The sequence below is a fragment of the Cyanistes caeruleus genome, chromosome 4 (genome assembly GCF_971803275.1).
Source record: "Cyanistes caeruleus chromosome 4, bCyaCae1.hap1.1, whole genome shotgun sequence".
NCBI lineage: Eukaryota > Metazoa > Chordata > Aves > Passeriformes > Paridae > Cyanistes > Cyanistes caeruleus.
Genome location: NC_141704.1, coordinates 27,831,826 through 27,849,924, shown reverse-complemented (window position 1 = coordinate 27,849,924; position 18,099 = coordinate 27,831,826).

Here is an 18,099-nt window from a genome sequence, read left to right as displayed (position 1 = left end):
TTCACTCCTTGAACAGACTGAATTCCTGTAAACATCCTGCCATCTATTTATTGAAATAACATGAACGAATAGACGATTTTATTTTAGCTGGTGTTCTCTCACCCATGCTCAGAGTGAAAATGATGGAAGTACAAAGTTGATATAATACTTCCACTTGCATTTAGAGATAAAGTATGAAACCTAGTCTTCCTATCAATCCAGACTAATTCAGCTTTAAGAGCTAGACTGAACAGTTGCTGAAGAATAGGGGTTTTTTTTCATTTAACCTGTAGTTTGCATCTAATCAAAAGGAAAAAAAGCTGAAATAGGCACACTTTACAGAGTTCCACTCCAAAGAAAAGTTTGCTCCGTATTTGCTGGAAATTCAGCCATTTTTACCAAAAAGATTTGTAGTCCTTGTTAAAATCTATGAGTTGGAGTCCATTTACCAGAAGTTTTGTGATATTAAACACACATCACAAGAGATATACTCTTTAACAGCAATCTGCATTACTGTCATATAGACAATCAAGCCACCATAGACAGACTGAAATTCTGTGATACTTTATGTTTGTCTTGTTAGCTAGCCCCCTTCACATGCAAGGAAATACAACCTTCCTCCTAATAACCTTCCTCCTACTTTTTCCTTGACACTTAAGCTAGGTTTCATTAATTTATGACTGACTGTCTGAGAGGACACACTAAGTCAGCTACCAAGACTTAAAAAAGCTTCTGTGATTCAGCTGGTGCCTGAACATTCTTGTTGGATGACCTTATATTTGCTTTGAGCCGAGGACATCCTCCATGCTGTAACTGTTGCTCTGCTGGTGCGTGATGCCTGGTTGAACTAATGTGACTTTGTTGAGAGCCCTCAGCCCAGCCATGCTGAGCCCAGCTTGTACAAGGCAGTGTTTGCATGAAATCACAGGCACAGGTTTTATTGGAAAACAGACCTGAGTTTAATTCCTTATGGAGAGAGTCTCATATGCAGTAAACTTAATTTAAATTCAATGTGACACCTGAACACAAAAATATTTTAACTTCAATCACTAACTAGCTGAAAGAAAATGAACAGGAGTTATCTTACAATAGAATATTTTGAAACATTAAAGGCAAATTAATTTAACTCAGGACAATGTTCTCACCTGCCACCAAAACTGTTGAATTCAGAGTTCCTTACAAGCCCGAAGTACAACCAGTGTTCCTTGAAAGGGCTGCAAATATTTTGAACAAGCCATGACCCAGTTTTCAGTACAGTTGAGCCAAACTATTTTTGCTGTTTAAATAAAAATAACAAAAATGCACATTTTTGCATAGTTTCAGCACAAAATTCAGGGGGCAGAAAGGGAAGAACTGTGGGCTGAGATGAGTTTCACTTTACAGTTTTGGAACAACCAAAATTCAGAGCTAAATGGGCATGGTGAGTGCAGAGAACCACAGGAACCAAAACCAAAGAAAAGGTTGGGATGGAATGTTATTACAGCTTTTATATCTATCATGGTAGCTAGGTACTATCTGGCCCCTATGGCAATAGAATTTGAATAATGCATTTTGTAGTTATTTTCACGTGTGATTCTCACCAGTGAGGCCACTACTAGAATAGTGGGTGCAATTCTTGATATCCAGACTTAAAACAAAGATGTTAAAAATTTGTGCAGGGCTCAGGAAAGGAAAGTAAGAATGAATCATAGCATGGAAAATTACTCATAGAATGACAGAACAGAACAGCTCAGTCTAGTCAATTTGTCCAAGGATAACTAGATGACCTGATAATAGCTTATTAGTGATTAAATAAGAATAGTCTTGGTAGTAGTTTTGCTGTTGTTTGGTTTCTTTTTAATTACAGAAGATAAATATCAAGAACAAACAACTGGAAATTGAAGCTTGACAAATTGAGAACAAAAATAAGGTGCTTGTTTTGGATTATCAAGATAAAAACAAATAACTCACAAGTATTATGGTGAAGTCATTCACCACTTTAAGTCATTGAATGAAAAACAAATGTCTTAAACTGTTTTTCCTAAATCCGTCAAGAGGGGCTTAACACTAAGGTTATTAAAACAAGATTTAGAATAAGATTGTGATAACCTCAGTCACAAGACATGAAAAACAGAATGGAAATATTCCCATAAATGTCAGTACAGGAGACCAACAGATGACAATTCAAGCTGAAATTTTCTATTTCTCTGAAATTTCTAATTATTTTTTTTTTCATTCTTCTCTAAACTCCATCAAATGTAATGCTACTTTGCCTTCTGACTTGAAAATGCATAGTGCAAAGTAAATATGAGGACTTCTGATAGTCTTGCCATTTTTGTCACAAAAGCTGACAACTGTCAAGAAGCTGGCTGGTTTTCTCCTTTAAATTCTTTTCCATAATAAATTCTTCAAACAATAAAAAAGTTAATCATAGTTCTCACATAAGGTGCTTTTGCTTTGAGAACCAAGCAACCATGCATGCAGCCAGACTAGAAGCCTTAAAAAACAGTCTTTTATGCCATATTTCTTGCAACATTATTTCTTTCTTCCAGAAATATTACAGAACATATTGCTAACTGACTGTCATAAACAGAAGAGGAGGAGGGAGAGACTCCTATTTTATCCATCTGTGAAATGCAACCATCCTTGACTGCAACACAACAAAGTTTCCCAGTGGCTTGCTCATATGAAATTACAGTGAATTTGAGGCAGTTGGCTGGATTAGCAAAAGCAATCATCTTGCAAGAACATGCAAGTAATTTCCAAATAGGTATTGTTTTACTGAAAAACAGTCCAAAATTTTACTCTTTCTCTCCCAGGATGCAGCAGGATAACTCAAAACCAAAGCTTTGGCTAGTATAGAAGTACCCCGCATCACCAGCAGCTGAGAATATTAAATCAAAGTGAAGCTAGAACATAAAAACTGTTTTAGAAGATGGTTTTTAGTGAAACATTTTAAAACTCTGCTCCTCAGGATTAAGATGTTTTCCCTGTGTATCTTGCAATGAGACTTGCTAAGCGACCAGAGGTTAACATGGGACAATGATTCAAGTTATGCAGTCAATTGAACAAAAGTTCCTCTCAAATTAGTGGGAGTTCTGCTCAGTTGAGGGACTCAGAATTTGGCCCAGCAATTAAGTTATTCATTTTTAGCCCTGAGCATTCCTCTTCCTCAGTGAAGTGTGCCAAGAAAACTAAAATACTGAACAGCACAGAAGTAGTATTAAACTTTAACAATGCTTTGCACTGACACAGGGGGGAATATCAGAGCTATTTAGAAACAATGGCATGATCTCCAACTAGTGCCAGAAAATTCACAGAATATGAAATGCACATATGTGCTTTTCATTGGGATCATCCCTTGTTCTCATATGCTGAAGCTCTTCTCATGCCTCCTGCTCCCATGCATAGCACTTAACCTGACCACTTAAATCTCTCCGAGGCTACTGTTAGTTACCTACCAAAGGCTGTAAATGCCCAGCTGCAAAGTGAGCTGCTCATTTCTTACATATTACTCAACTGAAGTTAACACATATACTACTGCTTATATTTAAGCATAATTTAATTGAACTGTATGATAACTTTACTCTTGTTTTGAGTTTTGGCTTCAATTTGACAAATACTTAAAATCTGTCTAATTTTCGTTGTGTAGCTAGATCTCTAATTCAGTTAATCCACAGTACATAACACCAAAGCATGAAAATACTACTGTATAGAGTGTCATTCATCAGATTTAGTTTAATAACAAACAAAAATACTTACAAAGGTTTTAGAAAGTTCTTCATATTTTGCAATGATTATTTAATCCTAAAGTTTGGGATTTTTTAATATATTCTAATTTTTAAAATAGTTTCAAAGTATTTGCATGCAGCAGTGCAACAGCATCCTTGACTGACCTACATGTACTTGCCTGTTCTTTTTTCCCTCTACTTGAAATGTGGGGAGAGTCTACTAACTTCATTTTTCCAGGCATATCTGGTTTTTGGTTTTTAGAGAGGCCTTAGAGAGTATAACCTTGAAATTCAGGGAAATATGCTAACCTTGAAGAGGAACAGCGCAAGTTCCCACCTGGGATCTCTCTTTCACAGAAAATGTAGCATGGATGATGATCCTTTAGGGATGATCTTAAAGGTAATTCTCACTTTCAAGTGCTTGACTTTGAATCCATACTTACATTTTTAAAATAGAAAAGTAGGGAAAAGGCAACATCTATCACATTGCACTATTCTGATACCCATGAGTGATGAATGGGGCTGGTACACCCTGCTGCATGGCACAGACTACTGCTAGTACTGATGGTTTAGAAGAGCAAGTGAGTTGGACATTGATTGTTCCTACTGGTTGCTCTTGCCTTCAGTCCCATTTATTCCCAGCTGCATCATGAATTTGCCAACCAGTTTCAGTCTCTCTGGCCCAATCTCCCAGAACCACAGATTTTTTTTGGTTGGGAGGGGTGTTAAAGGTGACCTAGTTCCATGTCATTGGAAAGGACACCTTCCACTAGGTCACTCCAAGCTGACCTTGAACACTTCCAGGGATGGGGCATCCACAGCTCCTCTGGGCAATGCGTTCCAGTGTCCCAGTGCACACATAGTGAAGAATTTATTCTTTATATCTAATTACCCTCAACCTGGACACTACAACTCCAAGTAAGCCAGAAGGTCTGAACTGAAGGGTACAGCAGTGTTGCACTGGTAAGACTCAGATGATGGGCACAAATATTAGCATGGATACTCCCATAAGTAAACCTTAGATCTTTTTTCTCCTTGCCTAACTAGTCCTTGGGTTTACCAGGTTAGATGGTTAGGCTTTTTGATTGGCTTTATTGCATATAACAATGTAGATGTTGTCATGTGACTATTCATCTGCAGAGAATTAATTTTATTTACTCAATACAGCCAGGTGAGCATTTCTAGAGCATGATTAATCCTAATGACAGATTACTTAAAGAGGTCCCAGCCTAATAGTCCCAATAACATTACATTGATGATTAAAGAGAGTCTAGGTGGTCAGGTCAGTTTCCAAATTTTACATTACAGACATTGAAAATAAATTCCATCCTCCACAGCCAAATTAAATGTGCTTATCAGGTGGTCCTTAACAAACTAAAGGAAATACAGGCATACAACAAAAAAACCCTATGAATATCCCTAATATTTTTTAAGTAGCAGATAATTATCTCAAGTAGCATGTTCAAAAGTTGTTGACATTTACCAACCATGTCTTATTCACTAGTCTCTATACTGACAGGCTGCTGACTGAAGTTAAAGATTATCATCATCAATGGAAAGGTGAGGAGGACATAACTGCATAACTAGTACTAATTAGAGATAATTCCAGCTGCTGCCTGTATGAGCTAACATTCTCTGTCCCTGCCATATGTAAGAAACCTTACTCCCACTTCTGTGCTACCACCTTCATGGATACAGTGTTAGGAAACTAATTCAGCTGAAAAGTTAGTAGTCCTCATCTGGATGAGTTCTTTCAAAGTCAAGAAGCAGGAATATGCCACCATTGTCTGGGGATAGGTGAGGTCACCACTTTTGGCAGAAGCATCTACTTAGATCATCTTCAAGTGATTGTGAAAGCACAACCTTAGCTGCATGCAGAGTTAATTCTCATTATCTTCTACATTGCCACAGCATGTAACCACTCATTCTCAGATTCCTGCTAAAATGCAATACAAAACTCAATACTGAGTGTCATTTTTTAGTGTCTGAGAAGTCATCTGACAATGGGGGAAGGACCAAAAGAGCACTGAAGAGGCAAAAACCTTGGTGTTCAAGAGTAAACAGAATCAGACCAGTGGAAAACTTCATTTTTAAGTGGGATAAAGTTAAGTGAAGAAAACCTGCTTCCAGAACATCTCAGAATATCCTGAAAAACTTTGCTCAAAACAGAAAGAAAGCAGACATCCAACATAAAGATCCCCTTTTTGACAATTTTCTATTCTTGTTATAAGACCCAGGGATTCAGATGTCACTAAAATAGTTGCAATTTTTCTTCTAAGTTTCTTAGAAATTTTCTCAGAAAACCCTATCTGAGGTGAATACATATAAATGCAAAATTTCCTTAGTTAAAGTTTAGCTGCTGAAAACAGGAACTTATAATGAGAGACATCTGAAATCTGTAATAGTAGGCAGTTTCTCCAGTACCAATAATAATACTTCTGTAGAAACCTGTGTGTGAAAACTCTGGTGTGGAAGTGAAAACCAAGCTGTGCAGCAAATACTGACTTTTTAAGTGTTCTTTCTGTACTATATAAGTAAATACTCTACAAGTATATATAAAATATATATACCAAGTGCTACAGAGTAATAATAAAAATATTAAGTACCTCCCATGTACTACTCATCCTCGAAAATATGTATAGGATGCAAAATAACTGGCATTCACAAATAGCTCTGCAAGTTAAGCATGTGGAATTTTCATGGTGCAGTTGAAATCTACCCCTCAGAAATAACTTCTAACTTTAGCTCTCATGTCCAATAAATAACATTATTAATACATTTCACAGTACTTTTCAGAGTGTCCAGTAAGGCACCATATAGATATACTGAAAACATAGCCCTTGTCTTCAAGAGCTTGGAGGATTAAGTCTGACCTATTTATCATAAAGATGCTGATCCATATATTCATAGGGATTTTCTGGAAGTAGTGTTTTAATTGCATGTTTCTCAAGAATACATATCACTTCAGGATCTCGTAGGTAACATACTGGTAAAAGGAAATTTACCACACACACCCCTCTAAGCCTGATGAGGGCCCAAGAGCTAATCAAAAACACTACAGGCCTTTTAGCAACAAATCTGAATTAATCAAATCATCCCTGCTGTTTTCTGTTAATGTTTGGACAATCTAGCTTTTCTGCAGAGTGCTCTCGCCGTCTGAGTAGAGGACAGGGAGCCAGAAACTCCAAGTTTTAATCCTGGCTCTGACACTGATTCTCTCTGCGGCTTTGGGCAAGGAATCATTGTTCTATAGTAAAATGCTTGTATTGGCAAGATGATGAACTACTACTGTAGATGATCTAATAAAATTTTTCCATCTTTAATTTCTATGATTCTGTAATGCTAACAACATAAGTTTCAGCCTCTCATCTGAACAGAAGAGATAAATACTTACCCAGTTTGCCTGTGTGCAAAGAAGAATTAAAGTTACAGGATACAAAATTTCATAGAACTGGAGCTACAATGCTTGATTAACATCTTGTTTAGTACCTTGATAATAAATAACACCTATAGGGATTGTGTAAAACAAAGCAAGATTGAATATCCTTCTTTCCACTCTACTAATCATTGTGTGAGCTGGAGTTTGTTGGAAAATTCTATCTCTACCTAATTGTGTAATCCTATTTTTTGTTTAGGCATTGCTTCAGTGAGAATCAGGAGGAAAGCAACCATTAAGTGGTGAACTTTTTTTCTGGGAAAGGTAGGGAAGGAGGGTAAGCACAATAGGGCAAATTTCCAAGAGTGATGCTTACACAAATGCACACAATGACACGGTTATTGTGGGAATTCCTGCATTTCCCAGCTGCTACAAACAGCTCAGTTGCAACCACTGGTGGCTGGCCTGAGATGAAGATTCTTATGGGGGCCTCTAACTTGACCTAGGGAACGAACGGAAGAATAATAGATCCAAGGTAACCCTCCAAAAATACAATTATAATAGTGTCCTTCTGAAAAATGTTATTTATAATTTCTAGGTTTAGAATGACAGAAGACATAGAATTACAGAATCACAGAACTATAGAATGGTTTGGGTTGGAAGGCCAGTCAACTAGATAGATGGTCTAGTTCCAAACCACCTTCCATAGGCAGAGACACTTTCCTCTAGGCCAGGTTGCTCGCAGCTCCGTCCAGCCCAGCTTTGAACACTGCCAGGGCTGGGACAGTAAATGAATTATCTTGCACCTGTAAGTTTGCTTCATTCACTATGCAAAGAACACCAACCACAGCAGTCCACAGCTATGGACCCATGCTGCCGTTTCAGTGTATGTGCAAAAAACTGAAAGGTGGGACTGCTGCTGATAATACATAATAAATCTTGCTCTTCAACTGTACAACCCTGATGCATCAGATGGAAGGAGACAGCAGAGAAGAGTACCAGAATATGTTTCAGCGAAGGACAGTTACAAGCAGACCTACACAAGGACTTTCTTGTTTTCCTAAGACAGTGAAATCTGGCTTGCTCACACCAGACAGTGCACAGAGACAACTTCTTACACAACTGGTTGCTAGTGAGTTATATCAACATTTATCAGGGATTTCCCTCTCACTGTTTTACTGTGGCTTCCACAACTGAATTTTCTGTATTGACTTACTTCCTTTGATAAAGAATGACACCTTGGCCCTGGACTCCACATCATAGCAAGGTAGGTAAAGAAGGAAGAGTGATCCTGACTTAACTGTGGCCAACAAGTAGCTGGACTTGCTTTATTCCACAGAGAGGAGACAGCAGTATAGGGAATGAAGAGACGCACAGAGATAGACTGCTGTCATTCAAGGCGGATATGGTGATCTGCAAGGTGAATGTTGCCAGACAGCAATCTATCAGACTGGCAGGGAAAAGTAGGGAGATGAAGATTATTACTGTCTATCTCCAAGTTACATTGAATTTTGGGTTTCTTTACAATCTGCCAATAGCCAGAGAGGTACCTGTTGCAATCCGGTGTCTATCTTGATATGAAAATACCAGTAATGATAATACACTGCTTTTATAAACTGAAATTCTGCCAAATTAATTTTCAGTCCACAAGACATGTCTTTGCCATCCTATTTTATTAGATTAATATGACTTCTGTCAATAGACATTTGCTGCCTTGAATTACTCTGTAACAAGACATTATTACAAAAAATACATAAAATTACTGTTATTTACAGAAAATATTGGTGGAGTTTTAGGTTAAGCAATCAGGACAACTACAGAGGAATGGTTGGTTAACCAATTATCACATTTTCTTAGAAATGAGTGCATAAACCTCAAGACATACCACAGTTAAAAGCTATTTCAGCCACTGGAAAACAACTGAAAGACACCTAGAAACCTCTGGAAAAGGATACCCTTCCCCCCAGAAAAAAAATTTATTTCATGCAAGTCACAAGAAAGTTATTATGCGAGCTAGGTCGCTGACAAGAGATGTTATTAATGATCCCATTGAAATTATTAATGCATTTAACAATCACTTTGCAAACTATAATATTATATCCTGGGAGAATACTGAATCATGCTGGTTACTTGGATGAAGATCAAATAAGCTTAGGATGAAAAGATCAGACTCTGAGAAAGTTTAGAGTACTTTGTGATTAATAAAAGTTAAATGCCAGAGCTACTTGATTTGCATTTAAATCTACAAAGGTATTGACTGGACTTTATCACGTGATTTGGAATTATAAAGCAAGGCACACCTCTGTACACACAAAATATTAATATGGATACAACACAAGGATAAGTCTACTGCTATATTTATATGCAAATATGCTAGAGGAATATTGTGTGGTGGTGATGCATAACTGAAACTTCTCCCCAATTCACAAAATGGACCTCATTGTAACACTTTAGTAATTGCAAAACCTCTCTCAATGATTTTTGAGTGGTTTTGGGAATCCAGAGAGGTCCCAGCTCACTGGAAGCTGGCCAACATTGTCCCAGTTTTCAAGGGCAAGAAGGAGTACCTTGTAAACAACAGGCCTGTCAGTGTTACTTCAAGAGATTTTTAAAACCCAAAGAAATAAGTTTTCACGTTGGCCATATCTGTGAAAGTAGCAGTGGGAACAGAGCAGTGTTCAAAGAGAGAGCCTGTTGCAAGAAAAAGGACTATCCAGCAGTTAGTGAAACATACAGTTAGATGTACTGTTGAAGACAGGTACTACTTATCTACATACTAATTTTCCGTGCTGAAATGAGCGCTGAATTAAAAAGGCAAACCCCTCTAAAACTCACACATAAAAGATATAAGGTATAACCTCAGTGCTACAGGTATTTCCCTCCTTTGTGCCTACATTTTCTGTTCTTTATACATCCTTAAATTGAATGAATAACTAGACATAATTATCACATTTCTGTAATGACAGAGAACCTGCACATGCTAAGACAGTGGCATAATTTTATATTTATGAAATGTTTCTTTATTTATGAAGCATCTGTCTTGAAATTTAATTACCATCACCACAGTGTTTCATTACAATTCTAACACAGATTAATAATGAACAAGAATCCTACCCAGGCTATTAAAATTTGAAAAACGAATACCCTTTGATGAATTCAAACCACCACCTCATGCAGCTACTGTATGAAAGTCTTAGTACTTTCATTTATTTTTCTGTTTCCTATGTCAGTCAGAGAGGTTAAAATAGGAAAGCCAAAAGCTGGAAAAGAAACAAAATGGAAGAGGGACAAGGGAATGGGTGTGTGAAAAGTTAGGGAGGTTTAGAGCAAAGGGTTCAGATTACAATGCACAAAGAGGCCAGAGAAATATTTTTAAAAATTATGAAGTTTATAATGTTGGACACAGAATGAAAAAGAAAACCCAAAACCTAGAGAAACAGCATAAGAATAGATAGATGACAGATGTGGGTGGGTGAAGAGAGAAAAAATAGGAAGGGCCAGATCTTGTTTTCATGGAAGTCCGTGGCAAAGCACTTGTTGACTACAGTGGGAACGGGGGAGGCCCATAGTGAATGAAAATTCATTTCCAAAAGGGTGGGAAATGGTGGAGAATGGGCATTAATAAAAGAATGAACACACAGAGGGAAATTAAAAGCTGAGAGCAGTAACTGAGGCCCATGGAGACACATTCAGAAGAGCTTCCATATACAAGGCTGTTGGGAAGGCAGGGCCCCTTGGCACATCACAGCACTGAGAGCCTGACCGAGACCCAAACTCAAAGGCTCTCCCAGCGTCAGCCACCAAAGATCTAAGAACTGGGATGTTCACATCACTGTTTTGGATTTTGGGAAGATCTCTGACTAAGTGTCAGGTCATGTCACCTGTGTTTCACAGTAATTGGGAAGCAGAAACAGCTTGGGATGGTTTGCCCCATCAGCTGCTATTAACTGCAGTGAATGGACCGAGGGAGCTTTGAGCCATCGTGTGTAGCACAGGAACTGGTGTCTATGGTGTGGGCAGCTCAGGGTTTTTGAGCTGATAACTCAGCTTTCAGTCACCACAAATTATCTATTTCACCTATCCATACACTTTTACCGTGCATCTTGCAATACATGGTGTTCTTCTTAAAGTCTACTTTTTCATCTTTTTCCCCTCTTAGTCACTTTTTTTAAAAAAAAAAGAAAATTGACGTAAGCATTTCCAAAGCTCACAGAAATACAGACAGATAAAAGGAAACAAGGCATCATTCTTGGGGTCTGTTTCTATTTTCAGGCTACGACTTTCATAATCCTTGCCTTAGGGCCAGTTAACCTACTACCCCCAAGTCTCATAATTTGTTCATGAGCTAGCAAAGATTTGTTAACTCACCAGCAAAGTATGCGTATCCATTCCCCCCTAGTGGAAGATAAAAGCCTTCTACTACTACAAATTACTTTTGTCAGCTCAAGTGCTAAACAGCTGTGTTCAAGAACCCAGACCCACTGATGACACACAGGAGGATCCACCATATATGGCAGGATTGAACGTTCTGGGGTTTTTTGGTCTGATTTTTGTTCCTGTGTTACTGCATTGCAAACTGCTTTAGGAAGCTGTGATGTACTTCCCTCATGCATGGACAAAGTCCACAACAATGTAGTTCTTCCAAGTGAAGCCAGGCCTGATCTAGTGTGTGGTACTCAAGGCTGTCTGTTGAATGGGGAGAGCTACCTGAGTTTTGCCATAAAACCTAACACTGAGACTGAAACCTGCAGGAGGCAGAAGGATATCCTCAAGGCTAGAGCAGTTAAAGCTTCCCTTGGGTAAATTGAATGTCTCAGCTCCTAGGTGCAGCTCTTAGGTGCTGCTGGGAATGTCAAAGAATCTGAAATTTTCTGAAGTGGACAACATGGTTGCCCTTTGTTGTGCAGTATGAAACCACACAGCAAGTGTACTGAACTCTTACTCCTCTGACTGAGATCAGTGAGCCTAAAAAGGCCTCAGGATGAGCTCTACTCTTCACTTACATTGTTCTTAAAATGTCAACTAAACTGTCAGCCTGGCCACTTCATGTTCTTTTACTGTTTTATCCATAGTCTGCCATAGTTCTGTGATAAAAATAGTCCATATTGGACAGGACTGTCACTAAGATGAAATCATTCTGAGCTTCTATAACACTCCTCTGTTTCAATCTGATCTTGGAATCACCTCATCCATAAGAGTCTCAATAGCTCCATAAGAGTCTCAATAACCTCACAGTGTAACAGGAGTTCAAAATTCTACTTCTGCTTATTCACTGAATAAGCAGTGGTATTCACTGAATAAGAGAGGTATGTCACTGTAAATAGGGCCTATTTCAATCTAACATGCTTTCCTCAGCCTGATTTGGTTCTAGAAACTCCCATTTTATCTATTAGAAATCTTACTCCCATTGATTTCTGTTAAAACTTAGCTGACCAAAAAGGTAGTGCCTCCTGTTAGGCAACAGTCTAGTCAGTATGGCATTCCTTAGGGATGTAGGAGGTACAGTCTCAATTTTCCCTTTCTTCTGAGGTGAGTCATACTCAAAGCTTCCCCACAATAGACTTTGGGGAATGCAAGGAAGGGAGGATAGAAACACTGGTTCCTTTTGAGCCTCTGCCACAACATGAAAGGATGGTGTTCATAAACTTTCTGGACAAGATTTAGGCCCCAGGCAACAGCAGGACTGGATCAGAAAGCCCTGCACTCCATTGTAGGTTTTTCATATTTTTTAAGGACTCCTCATAGGAAAAAGCAGTAAAATAGGTATTCCATATTTTGAGTAGCAGCTGCTCACTCATTCCCTTTTTTCTTCTCAACTGCATGGTCTAGCCATTAAATTAAGAAATATTGATTCATCTTGTCTTCTTTCTTGCCTTATTGAGTAGAACTTGCTTAGTGCACAGTGGAATGGCTGTTGAGCACACTTTTTATTCCTCTACCAGAGTGAGACTGAAAATAATGAAACCTGGATTTCTAAAATGTCAAGTGAATGCTTAACCAGTAAACTGTTGCACAACTAAAATCACAGGAGGAGAACCCTCAAATCCTTTGCTGTCTCCTCCTCTAGTCAAATTCTGAAATAATGATGTTCCCTGTTTTTAGTAAAAGCAAGAACTTAGATACTTCACCAAGGATGAGGGCTAGACAACTGTCCCAAATGCAGGGATGTGTGATCTCATACTCTTGGGTAAGATTTTTAAGATTTCACAGTGGAAAGACTTTAAGTGCATTTTTTCTTTTCAGTAACCCTCCATGTGTCATCCCTGGACAACAGTCTACTCAACCTGAGAATCAATCAGCCCTCTGAAATATCTTTATTCTCTCTTTACATCACGTGTGGAATTTGGGCACATAACTCCAGGGTTCTGAAATTCTGTCCACAGTCACATATTCTCTTTGAACTTATCCGTTGGCATTAATGCAAGAGCGCAGTAGAAATATTTCTGTACACAGTAAAATTTCTATATTCAGGAGAGGGTTTGGATGGCAGATAATAAATAATTTATACGGTCATATATATTGAAAAATGAGACTGCGAAGAACTGCCAAATAAAGACCAATCTTCAATGAGCACCATTTATCATAGTCATTAATGAGGCTGGAGTTCTGTAGAAGAAGTGGGCTGCCTAATTAAAAGTGCTATGTAATATAAACTGGTATCACATCACATCCATATACAGAGAGAAAATTTGTGTTGGAACAGCATCTTCACTTTTTGCAGTTCCTATTTTCCTCACATCCTTTAGTAAGGTTTTTTTAAGATGTCAGTTGAGACAAAGAAAGAAAATTGTTGAAAGTCGATATAAGGTTGACATGCAGACATACACATATAGACATATAGACTCCATATGTCTACTGAGTAAGAAACAGACAACACTGTACTGCCTGCAGGTGTTTAAAAGCTGTCTTGGATTTATTTTTTTTTTTCTTCCAATGAATGAAAAAAAAAACCAAAACTATGGGATGAACCATTCATTATAGTTATTATATTGCAATAGGGTGTTGCACTGCAATGGTAATCTTACCCACTTTACAGAGGGTTCATGGAGCTTAATGAATTTATTGTCCTGGTCTTGCTTTATTTATATTCTTTCAAGACTGATTTTTATAAAACGTACACAAATAAGACATTAAGCAGGTCACAAAATTTTCTAATAAAAATATTTTGAGAAGTACATACTGCATACACTGTGACTTTAGCTTAAACTCTATTAAGAGTGCAATACCCTTACTACAACTTCTTATGCATTTTGCCCCAGTCCTGCCACTCCCCAGGCTATCATTTCCAAATTGAGTGTCAATGATTCCCAGTGGTCTTTATTAATTCTTTTTTTTTGAAAAACCAAAGATTAATGCTGAATCCATGAGCTATTATCAGATGGGAAATATTAATTTACTAAAGCATCTGAACATTTGGAGTAAATTTGAAAACAGAACCATCTGTTATATAAACTAATCCAATAGACTCCACACTTTGTATAGCCAGCTGCTGTCAAGTAACAGATTATGAAACCAAGTAATAAATCTTAATTCAAAAAATGTTTCTCCATTTGAAAGGTTTGAAAATTTATTTTTCCTTTCTTGTTTTAATGTAAAGTTGATGCAAGTTGGCAGAATTCTCTGACCTGTTGGGGCTCAAGCATTCACTCAGATCCTCATGGGAGGCTGTGGACGCAGTCTCGCAGAGGTCAGCTGTGAGGCAAGCCCTGTGATACCAGCCTCCTTTGTGCATCAGTCACTCACACTGTGACAAAAGCTGCTCAGTTTTGAGATGGGTACCCCAAAGTGACAGAATTCCAAACAAGGATGGCATCCACCTTTTCTAGACTAGTCGAAATAGGGAAAATAATCTTTCCTGCAGCCAAGATTTAAATGAATAGTTCAGAATCCTATTCATCCTGGGTTGCGATCCCTGCTAAAGACCCTTTGTCCCATACAAATGGTCTCCAGACAAAGTTTCCCTCTTTCTGATATGATGATTATGGGTCCAAGTACCAGCCACCAGCAGATGATTCATACCAGATGCCAGGAACCACTCTGTTCGTGGCAGCTGGTTCAACACCCGACAATTCCTACATCTAACGTCACTAAGTCTGTCCTTCCCTCCCCTCAATGACATGGCAGAGAACCCTTATCCTTCTAGTTTTCAGGAATGGTTTGCCCTCTCTACCCACATCACAACAACCTAAAAGAATCTGTGCAACCCATCTGCCTTCTTTTCAGACTAATTGATGCATGCATGTGTCAGTGTAACACTCAACAAGGGAGAAATTTATGTATACATGTATATGTGTATTGTTACTAAATTGAACAGAGTTAGACCATCAGGATCCCAAACAAGATGTGTTTCCCAAGTACAAGAAGTCTTTAATATTTGGTTCTTAATGTCCTAATCCAAAATTAAACAAATGTCACATCATTTTAGAAGAAAAATAGTATTTTTGGTAGTTGCTGTGAAAACATTTTGCATTCCTCATTTTTGCCTTCAGAGCAGATCAGCTATAGATTTGCCAGCAGGTACAAACACATTCTTATGTACTTAACTAATTATGAAACCTGTGACAAAATGTGAGCATTAGTAGATGGGGCACTACAGATTCATTGGGGTTTAGGTTGCTTTGGTTTAGCTCAGTTTGCAGCTCAGCATTGTAAGCCAACAATCAGATTAAACTAGGAAGGAAACTTTTCAAAGCACTGTGCTGATATACAGTGAAAAGAAATGAAAATACTGAAAGAAGCTTTTAAACTCCTTATCTACTCTTTATGAGAAGAACAGTACATTACTTTTCAAGGCCTTTTGCTGCCTTCAGGTATCCCACCTGAAAAGTTACATACTAATTGTTATGAGCAAAAGAAGCAGACTCCTTTCTTAATGTGACATATCTGATTGTATAATTGGACAAATTCTATGAAACTTCATATATTAAATGGAAGAACTATATAACAGAACTCCACTCTTTTCTTTCTCATAACTTCTTTACTTCTCTGAACACCATAATCAAAGACTGATTAATCTATTCCAGCATTCACCAAATCCATTAATCACCCAGACTGCTTAATTCACTGTCCAAGATAGTCTTTGGAATACAGTGTACAACTGTTTTTCACTTAGGGGAGCACTTTCTGGTGGAATAATATCACTGACAATCTAACCATGTTAGTGATTAAGTGATTCAGGGTTATATCATCTAGGCATTTGTCAGCCCTCCGTATTTCACAATTAAGTACAAAATCCTGAGTTTCTAGCCTGTGTTAATTAGGCACATTCTATGCAAACTTTTCCAAATGTTTTGCATATTCTTAAAAATTCTAACTAGCAATAAAAAATTGCCAATGGAAAACTATGCAAAGATATCTGTTCTCCCATCGATTTATTCAACAATCTCCCGTTTGCATGTACACCAAAGGGAGAATAGGCTCTGCAGAATGCAAGAAAAATGCGCTTCACTAACTAAATAAATTCCTTTATATATTGTGGCAAGACAAATAAATAAACCCAGAGATTTACAGACAGCCACCTTGGCTGACATTTCAGAGAGCTGGAGCCTTTAACAATATTTTTTGCTTAACTCCATCCTAACAAAGCCCTATCTCTTCTCCCAAAACCTCATTTCTCAATTCTCCCCTGCTCTCCTCTTTCAGGCCCACTTCCCAGTTTCTTCCTCTTTTTCCTTCCAAGGTGTGATTGCTCTCTTTGCTCCCCAAAGTCTCCTTCTTGATTGTTTTTCTCTGCTTTAATGAGTCCAAGGCTTCGCTCTACTCCAGAAATTGCATTTACCCTTTTTGTTCCCAAGCACATCTGTCTCCTCCAAGCTTTCTCTCCTGTTCTGACCTTCCTGCACTTCAAGACATTTTTGCCAAGTTTATTTCCCCTCTGTCTCTCTAGCCTCTTTTTACTTCTCTATTTTTTTTCTACTCTTAGTGCACTAAAACCATGCCACTATTTCTTCTTCTTTTATTTTCCCTTTAGCAGTGACAAACTAAAACTTGGGAATTCAGATTATTAAGAGCAATAAAATAGCAGTCATTGTCTTATTTTTTTTTTCAGCCTAATATGTAGAGCAAAAAGGAAAGCTTTTAAAAACTGATACAATCTGAACATGGCTAAAACAATAGCAACTTTCAAGCCTCATCTGTGACATTTTATGCATAGTCAGAAATTCATATGGAAATGCCATTTGATATTAAACTTACATTTTCTAATCCAATAATGAAATATTCAATGCTGAATGTAGTAGTACCTATTTATATAATTCAGATCTGATAATATAATATTATTTAAATGCTAATTCTTAAAAGTCTCTTGTCCTATAGGTTTTCCATTTCTTTCATGTGTACTCTGACATATGATAAAAATTTAAAATTCTACTGACTCTAAAATGAACAGAATTTATACCTTGTCCTTCACTGCTGGACATTACTAAAAAAAATCTGTTAAGATTTTACTATTTTGATCAAACTTAATATTTTTCAGGCTATTTACAGATTACTTTAAATTTTATTTTCCATCTAAAAAAGAAATTAATTTGTACCAGAGGAGAGGGGGTCCTTCCCTGTTGTCAGTGATGCTAATAAACATTTAGCTTGTTGATTCACTGGAGACAGGATTAGAATGTAGGCCAACACAACAGATATTTCATATTTAAATTCATTACTTTCCTAGTGCTCTATGCTACATTTCTCAGCCAAGCAAAACTCCTACTGACTTCCTGTATTAGGTCCATCTTTATTATTTAGCAGATTGACAGAACCAGAGTGGTACCATCTATTACTAGTGGCAAATAACATTTGAGTTCATCTTCCTCTTATTCATGGGATGACTCATTCTGTGTCGTACACACTTCATTTTTGATTTATGTAAGACATACATTTTAACATCCTTTCTGAGACTCAATTATTTAATCTATTTTTGTCATTCTATTCATTTGCTTATTCAAGCCATTTTGCATTAATAATCAGTCTCCATTCTTCTTCATTATTTAGTATTATTTGGTATAATGGAGTGTGTGCCAACTACGACTTTTGGATAAAGCT